We start from the raw sequence: 10,000 nt of genomic DNA, 5'->3' as shown, positions 1-10,000 counted from the left end.
AAAGCCTAGTATACTGCGATGTGTGATTTGATCGAAATTATGAGTTTACAGATTCGGAATGAGAAACTGTCATCCCATTTAATCCGATTGGGATGCCCCTGGCTCTGACATGTCTCCTGGGAGAGGAAGAAGAAGAACATGAAGCTCAGAATTATGGGTGTATTCAATACTTCCAAATAAAGGGGGAATTGATCCATGGTCGATTCCGTAACATATAAATAGGAATTGCTAGCTGTACCTCGTGAAAAAAAAAAAAGAATTCTTTCTTGGAATTAGCCACTCCATTTCTTTTAGAAATAAATTCTGTTTTCTGTTCAAGTAAACAAATATGACATGGTTACAGGAATCTATCCATCGCATATATGCTTCAAGGGACATCATAGCATAACCGTCGAGGTGAAGTAGGGACCTAAAAGATCGAATGGAACGATACATAGACAAGTAAATCCCTTATGAGTTCCAAGGTATTCCTTTAAGGGGATTCATCATTCGAGGGGACGTAGGCTACTCAACAATTTCACATTTTATTTATGTCGTAATTGAATAATGAATAAGTAATTCCGAAAATAAAATATAAAGTAAAAATGAATCAATGAAATATAGGTTGGTTCTCACTGGGAACTTGAGTAAGGAGTAGATTTTTATGGGGGTTTCTAGAACAAAATTTGAAAGTGAGACCCCCTTTATTTATTATTTATTTGGTGTAACTACTTGAGCCGGATGAGAGGAAACCTTCATGTCCGGTTTTTAAGGGGGGGATCCTATAGGAACCTATCCCAATTTTTCTTTTGCTAGGCCCATAGTTAAAAAACCGACTTTCTTACGATTACGAGGTTCATTCGAATATGAAATACAATCCCGGAAATATAGCATCCCACTTTTTTTTACTACCCAAGGCTTCGATACATTTCGAAATCGAGAAATCTCTACTGGAGCAAGTGCTATCAGAGAACAATTAGCCGATCCAGATTTGCGAATTATTACAGATCATTCATTGGTGGAATGGAAGGAATTAGGGGAAGAAAGGTACACTGGGAATGAATGGGAAGATAGAAAAGTTGGAAGAAGAAAGGATTTTTTGGTTAGACGCATGGAATTAGCTAAGCATTTTGTTCGAACAAATGTAGAACCAGAACGGATGGTTTTGTGCCTATTACCAGTTCTTCCTCCGGAGTTGAGACCAATCATTCAGATAGATGGGGGTAAACCAATGAGTTCGGATATTAATGAACTCTATCGAAGAGTTATCTATCGGAACAATACTCTTACCGATCCATTAACAACAAGTAGATCTACGCCAGGGGAATCAGTAATGTGTCAGGAGAAATTGGTACAAGAAGCCGTAGATACACTTCTTGATAATGGGATCCGCGGGCAACCAATGAGGGATGGTCATAATAAAGTTTACAAGTCGTTTTCAGATGTAATTGAAGGCAAAGAGGGAAGATTTCGTGAGACTCTACTTGGTAAACGGGTCGATTATTCGGGGCGTTCCGTCATTGTCGTGGGCCCTTCGCTTTCATTACATCGATGTGGATTACCTCGAGAAATAGCAATAGAACTTTTCCAGACATTTGTAATTCGTGGTCTAATCAGACAACATATTGCTTCCAACATAGGGATTGCAAAAAGTAAAATTCGGGAAAAAGAACCAATTGTATGGGAAATACTTCAAGAAGTTATGCAAGGGCACCCCATATTGCTGAATAGAGCACCCACCCTGCATAGATTAGGCATACAGGCGTTCCAACCTATTTTAGCGGAGGAACGTGCTATTTGTTTACATCCATTAGTTCGTAAGGGATTCAATGCAGACTTTGATGGGGATCAAATGGCTGTTCATGTACCTTTATCTTTGGAAGCTCAAGCAGAGGCTCGTTTACTTATGTTTTCTCATATGAATCTCTTGTCTCCAGCTATTGGGGATCCCATTTCCATACCAACCCAAGATATGCTTATTGGACTCTATGTATTAACCATCGGAAATCGTCGAGGTATTTGTGCAAATAGGTATAATCCATGGAATCACAGAAACTATCAAAATGAAACAGTTTACGAGTATAATAATAACTATAAGTATACGAAAGAAAAAGAACCCTATTTTTGTAGTTCCTATGATGCACTTGGAGCTTACCGGCAGAAACGAATCAATTTAGATAGTCCTTTGTGGCTCCGGTGGCGACTAGATCAACGTTTCATTGCCCCAAGAGAAGTGCCCATCGAAGTTCAATATGAATCTTTGGGTACCTATCATGAGATTTATGGGCACTATCTACTAGTAAGAAGTGTCAAAAAAGAAATCCTTTGTATATACATTCGAACCACCATTGGTCATATTTCTTTTTATCGAGAAATAGAAGAAGCCATACAGGGGTTTTGCCGAGCCTACTCATAAGGTACCTAAGCTAAGTAATTATGTGATACGATACCTTGTGAATTCGGGTCTCTACGGTTCAACCGGTATCCTAATTCCTGAATTGATACGTGAATCAAGATAGAGGAAAGGAAGTCTTCGAATCACTGACTCAAACCTATTGTCGAATCCTACTCAACAGAATATGGAGGTACTTATGGCGGAACGGGCCGATCTGGTCTTTCACAATAAAGTGATAGATGGAACTGCCATGAAACGACTTATTAGTCGATTAATAGATCACTTCGGAATGGCATATACATCACACATACTGGATCAAGTAAAGACTATGGGTTTCCAGCAAGCCACTGCTACATCCATTTCATTAGGAATTGATGATCTTTTAACAATACCTTCTAAGGGATGGCTAGTCCAAGATGCTGAACAACAAAGTTTGATTTTGGAAAAGCACCATCATTATGGGAATGTACACGCGGTAGAAAAATTACGTCAATCCATTGAGATATGGTATGCTACAAGTGAATATTTGAGACAAGAAATGCATCCTAATTTTAGGATGACGGATCCTTCTAATCCAGTCCATATAATGTCCTTTTCGGGAGCTCGGGGAAATGCATCTCAGGTACACCAATTAGTCGGTATGAGAGGATTAATGTCGGATCCCCAAGGACAAATGATTGATTTACCCATTCAAAGCAATTTACGCGAAGGACTTTCTTTAACGGAATATCTCATTTCTTGCTACGGAGCTCGCAAAGGAGTTGTGGATACTGCTGTACGAACATCAGATGCTGGATACCTCACGCGTCGACTTGTTGAAGTAGTTCAACACATTGTTGTACGTAGAACAGATTGTGGCACTATCCGAGGTATTTCCGTGAGTCCTCGAAATGGGATGACGGAAAAAATGTTGATCCAAACACTAATTGGTCGTGTATTAGCAGACGATATATATATGGGTCTACGATGCATTGCCGCTCGAAATCAAGATATTGGGGTTGGGCTTGTCAATCGATTCATAACCTTTCGAGCACAATCAATATATATTCGAACCCCCTTTATTTGCAGGAGTACATCTTGGATCTGTCGATTATGTTATGGTCGGAGTCCCACTCATGGTGACCTGGTCGAATTGGGAGAAGCAGTAGGTATCATTGCGGGTCAATCAATTGGGGAACCAGGGACTCAACTAACATTAAGAACTTTTCATACCGGTGGAGTATTCACAGGTGGTACTGCAGAACATGTACGAGCCCCCTCTAATGGAAAAATAAAATTCAATGAGGATTTGGTTCATCCCACACGTACACGTCATGGGCATCCTGCTTTTCTATGTTATATAGACCTGTATGTCACTATTGAGAGTCAGGATATTCTACATAATGTGAATATTCCACCAAAAAGTTTTCTTTTAGTTCAAAATGATCAATATGTAGAATCAGAACAAGTGATTGCCGAGATTCGCGCTGGAACATCCACTTTCAATTTTAAAGAGAGAGTTCGAAAACATATTTATTCTGACTCAGAGGGAGAAATGCACTGGAGTACCGATGTGTACCATGCACCTGAATATACATATGGTAATGTTCATCTCTTACCTAAAACAAGTCATTTATGGATATTATCGGGGGGTCCGTGCAGATCTAGTATAGTGCCTTTTTCGCTCCACAAGGATCAAGATCAAATGAACATTCATTCTCTTTCTGTCGAACAGAGAGAGAGTTCTGACCTCTCAGTGACTAATGATCGAGTGAGACACAAATTGTTTAGTTCAGATCCTTCCGGTAAAAAAGAGGGAAAGATTCTTGATTATTCAGGACCTGCTCGAATCATATCCAATGGTCGTTGGAATTTCATATATCCTGCCATTCTCCACGAGAATTCTGATTTATTGGCGAAAAGGCGAAGAAATAGATTCATCATCCCATTCCAATATGATCAAGAACGAGAGAAAGAACTAATGCCTCGTTCTGGTATCTCGATTGAAATACCCATAAATGGTATTTTACGTAGAAATAGTATTCTTGCTTATTTCGACGATCCCCGATACAGAAGAAGCAGTTCAGGAATTACTAAGTATGGGACTGTAGAAGTGGATTCAATCGTCAAAAAAGAGGATTTGATTGAGTATCGAGGAGCAAAGGAATTTAGTCCGAAATACCAAATGAAAGTAGATCGCTTTTTTTTCATTCCCGAAGAAGTGCATATCTTACCTGGCTCTTCGTCCATAATGGTACAGAACAATAGTATCATTGGAGTCGATACACGAATCACTTTAAATACAAGAAGCCGCGTAGGTGGATTAGTCCGAGTGGAGAGAAAAAAAAAAAGGATTGAACTGAAAATCTTTTCTGGAGATATCCATTTTCCTGGAGAGACAGATAAGATCTCCCGGCACAGCGGCATCTTGATACCACCAGGAACGGGAAAAAAAAATTCTAAGGAATCAAAAAAATTACAAAATTGGATCTATGTCCAACGGATCACACCTACCAAGAAAAAGTATTTTGTTTCGGTTCGATCCGTAGTCACATATGAAATAGCTGATGGTATCAATTTAGCAACGCTTTTTCCCCAGGATCTGTTGCAAGAAAGGGATAATGTGAAATTCCGAGTTGAAAATTATATCCTTTATAGAAATGGCAAACCAATTCGAGGAATTTATTACACAAGTATTCAATTAGTTCGTACTTGTTTAGTATTGAATTGGGACCAAGACCGAAATGGTTCTATAGAAAAGGTTCAGGCTTCCATTGTTGAAGTGAGGGCAAATGATCTGATTCGAGATTTCATAAGAATTGACTTAGTGAAGTCCCCTATTTCGTATATCGGAAAAAGGAATGATATGGCGGGTTCGGGATTGATCCCAGATAATGGATCAGATCACACCAATATCAATCCTTTTTATTCCAAGGCGAGGAGGATTCAATCACTTACCCAACATCAAGGAACTATTCGTACGTTGCTGAATAGAAATAAGGAATGCCAATCTTTTCTAATTTTGTCATTATCCAATTGTTCTCGAATTGGTCCATTCAATGGTTCTAAATCTCACAATGTGACAAAAGAATCAATTCAAATTAAAGAGGATCCCATGATTCCGATTAGGAATTCGTTGGGTCCCTTAGGGACTGTACCTAAAATTGCGAATTTTTATTCACCTTACTATTTAATAACTCATAATCAGATCTTGTTAAATAAATATTTGCTACTTGACAATTTAAAACAGACTTTACAAGTACTTAAATATTATTTAATGGATGAAAATGGGAGAATTTATAATCCCTATCCATGCAGGAACATCATTTTTCATCCATTCGATTTGACTTGGTGCTTTCTCCATCACGATTATTGTGAGAAGACATCCAAAATAATTGTCCTCGGACAGTTTATTTGTGAAAATGTATGTATATCCAAATATGGACCACAGATAAAATCTGGTCAAGTTCTAATTGTTCATGTTGACTCCTTAGTCATAAGATCAGCTAAGCCTCATTTGGCCACCCCAGGGGCAACCGTTCATGGTCATTATGGAGAAATCCTTTACGAAGGGGATACATTAGTTACATTTATATATGAAAAATCGAGATCGGGTGATATAACGCAAGGTCTTCCAAAAGTGGAACAAGTGTTAGAAGTGCGTTCGATTGATTCAATATCGATGAACCTAGAAAAGAGGGTTGAGGGTTGGAACGAACATATAAAAAGAATTCTTGGAATTCCGTGGGAATTCTTGATTGGTGCTGAGCTAACCATAGCGCAAAGTCGTATCTCTTTGGTTAATAAGATCCAAAGGGTTTATCGATCCCAGGGGGTGCAAATCCATAATAGGCATATAGAGATTATTGTACGTCAAATAACATCAAAAGTGTTGGTTTCAGAAGATGGAATGTCTAATGTTTTTTCACCCGGAGAACTAATAGGATTGTTTCGAGCGGAACGAACAGGGCGTGCTTTGGAAGAAGCGATCTGTTACCGAGCCATCTTATTGGGAATTACCAGGGCATCTCTGAATACTCAAAGTTTCATATCCGAAGCAAGTTTTCAAGAAACTGCTCGAGTTTTAGCAAAAGCCGCTCTACGAGGTCGTATTGATTGGTTGAAAGGCCTGAAAGAGAACGTTGTTCTGGGGGGGATGATACCTGTTGGTACCGGATTCAAGGGATTAGTGCACCGTTCAAGGCAAGACAACAACATTCCCTTGGAAATCAAAAAGAAGAATCTATTCGAGGGGGAAATTAGAGATATTTTGTTCACACCACAGAGAATTATTTGGTTCTTACATCCCAAATAATTTCCATAATACACCAGAACAATAATTTACGGGATTTCATGATTCCTAAGAGCAAATTGATTCTTTTCTTTTAACTTTAATTATATGGTATGGTCCGGTCTTTTTATTGGGTAATAAAGATAATAACGAATAGAAAGGAATTAATCACTTGGACCATGTATCAAGGGTCAATCTCCGGGAGAAGGTTCCGTCGGAACAATTATTTATTTCAGGGTACCTCGTCTCTTAAAAAAAAAAAAAAGAGAAAGTGTGGGGAAAAATGACAAGAAGATATTGGAACATTAATTTAGAAGAGATGATGGAAGCAGGAGTTCATTTTGGTCATGGTACTAGGAAATGGAATCCTAGAATGGCACCTTACATCTCTGCAAAGCGTAAAGGTATTCATATTACAAATCTTACTAGAACTGCTCGTTTTTTGTCAGAAGCCTGTGATTTAGTTTTTGATGCAGCAAGTAGGGGAAAACACTTCTTAATAGTTGGTACCAAAAATAAAGCAGCTGATTCAGTAGCATCAGCTGCAATAAAGGCTCGGTGTCATTATGTTAATAAAAAATGGCTCGGTGGTATGTCAACGAATTGGTCCACTACAGAAACGAGACTTCATAAGTTTAGGGATTTGAAAGCGGAACAAAAGGCGGGGAAACTCAACCGTCTACCGAAAAGAGATGCAGCAATGTTGAAGAGACAATTATCTCACCTGCAAACATATTTGGGTGGGATCAAATATATGACGGGCTTACCCGATATTGTAATCATCGTTGATCAGCAAGAAGAATATACGGCTCTTCGAGAATGTCTCACTTTAGGGATTCCGACGATTTGCTTAATCGATACAAATTGTAACCCGGATCTCGCAGATATTTCTATTCCAGCCAACGATGACGCTATAGCGTCAATCCGATTGATTCTTAACAAATTAGTATCCGCAATTTGTGAGGGTCGTTCTAGCTATATAAGAAATCGTTGATTAATAATAAGATAAGCCAATGACTTTTTGAACCCCATAGATTGATTTAATCGGTTACTATTTCTGAATCTCAAAAAAGAGATCAAAATCACTGGGGATATTATGTGATTACTTGGTATCCTAAATATACGATTTAAAGTAGTCGAGTCGAGAAAGAGAGGGTTGAATCAAAATAATTCTTTTTTAAGTTCTATTTCTGTCAGAGGGCAATATGAATGTTCTACCATGTTCCATCAACACACTCAAAGGGTTATACGATCTATCCGGTGTGGAAGTAGGCCAACATTTCTATTGGCAAATAGGGGGTTTCCAAGTCCATGCCCAAGTACTTATCACTTCTTGGGTCGTAATTGCTATCTTATTAGGTTCAGCCACTATAGCTGTTCGGAACCCACAAACCATTCCAACTAACAGTCAGAATTTCTTCGAATATGTACTTGAATTCATTCGAGACTTGAGCAAAACTCAGATTGGAGAAGATTATGGTCCTTGGGTTCCTTTTATTGGAACTATGTTCCTATTTATTTTTGTTTCTAACTGGTCAGGTGCTCTTTTACCTCGGAAAATCATACAGTTACCTCATGGGGAGTTAGCTGCACCCACGAATGATATAAATACTACTGTTGCTTTAGCTTTACCCACGTCAGTGGCATATTTCTATGCGGGTCTTACTAAAAAGGGATTGGGCTATTTCGGTAAATACATTCAACCAACTCCAATACTTTTACCAATTAACATCCTAGAAGATTTCACAAAACCTTTATCACTTAGTTTTCGACTTTTCGGGAATATATTGGCTGATGAATTAGTAGTTGTTGTTCTTGTTTCTTTAGTACCTTTAGTGGTTCCTATACCTGTCATGTTTCTTGGATTATTCACAAGCGGGATTCAAGCTCTTATTTTTGCGACTTTAGCCGCGGCTTATATAGGTGAATCCATGGAGGGTCATCATTGACTAGCTTCCAAAATAGTCTTGTTTTTTTTTTTTTGAAAAAAAAAACAAGACTATCCCAACTCATGGGTGGCTCAAGATAATCTACTTGGGGAACATGATGGATATCTACAAATATGGTAGATACGATTTAGAGTAGGGTCAATAAAGATGTACGATATTAGGGAATTAAAAAAAAAAAAAGGAAAGAGATCGAAAAGATCTTTTTTCCTAAGATTCCCGTTTGGTCCATTTACGTCATACCTCTCCAATTGATATTCTATTTATATCAGTCAATTACGATTACGGTATTACGATTCATAATTTGAATAAGAAAGAATTGTTATGTTATCTGTTTCCGACGTATGCCTAAACAAAAAAACTATGTTCTATCAATTCAATGGTTGACAAAAATTGTCTGCAATTGGATCAATCAAATCTTGATATGGATATGGAATGGTTCGGGCTGATGAATCCATCCGTTTATATCAATGCGCAATAATGATAAAGAAAAGGAAGAGAAAAGTTTACAAACAAATAAGATTCAGAAAAAGGTAGGTTAGGGAGGTTGAGCTGGGTATATGTAATGGCTATAATTCAATCCCTGTGTATGTTTCGAAGAATGATTCTATAATCCAATTCAATATAAGATACGAATGGTTTACGTTATGGAAGAAACATATGTATATGTGATATTAGATATTCACGAGTTATATATGGACTATCCATATATATTATTTCCCATCCCACTGAAGTTAGATGGATTCCAACGGAAGGACTTCCGTTTCATCTTTGGCTGTGGATTGAATGAATAAACAGATGAAGTTAAGGATATAGAAGAGAAAGAGCGAAGAATTGAAAGAGTGGTTCGGAACAAAGAAATGGAAGAACTAGAATCGTATGACTTTACAAAGACTCCATGGATAGGAACTAAAAACGAGATATTGAAGCAGTTATGATGATTCAGTAATATCATCACTTCAATTTGGAGTTCTTAGTTACTTCGACCCGATGGATCTTAGTGATGGAATAATAAGTCATAATTCAGTGATTGTATCATTAACCATTTCTTTATTTTGGTGCGAGGAGCTTACCATGAATCCACTGATTTCTGCCGCTTCCGTTATTGCTGCTGGATTGGCCGTAGGGCTTGCTTCAATTGGACCTGGAGTTGGTCAAGGTACTGCTGCGGGCCAAGCTGTAGAAGGTATTGCGAGACAACCAGAAGCAGAGGGTAAAATACGAGGTACTTTATTGCTTAGTCTGGCTTTTATGGAAGCTTTAACAATTTACGGACTGGTCGTGGCATTAGCGCTTTTATTTGCGAATCCTTTTGTTTAATCCTATAAATGTGAAAAATACGTACTTATTTTTTTCTTATTTGATTGCCGTGAACTTGCCGCTTGCTTCTTCGAATTATATCAACACTTT

This window comes from Tasmannia lanceolata, unplaced genomic scaffold (genome assembly GCF_043159265.1).
Source record: "Tasmannia lanceolata isolate RefF3 unplaced genomic scaffold, GAP_Taslan_0.1 ptg000243l, whole genome shotgun sequence".
In the NCBI taxonomy this organism is placed as follows: domain Eukaryota; kingdom Viridiplantae; phylum Streptophyta; class Magnoliopsida; order Canellales; family Winteraceae; genus Tasmannia; species Tasmannia lanceolata.
This window is presented reverse-complemented; position numbering follows the sequence as displayed.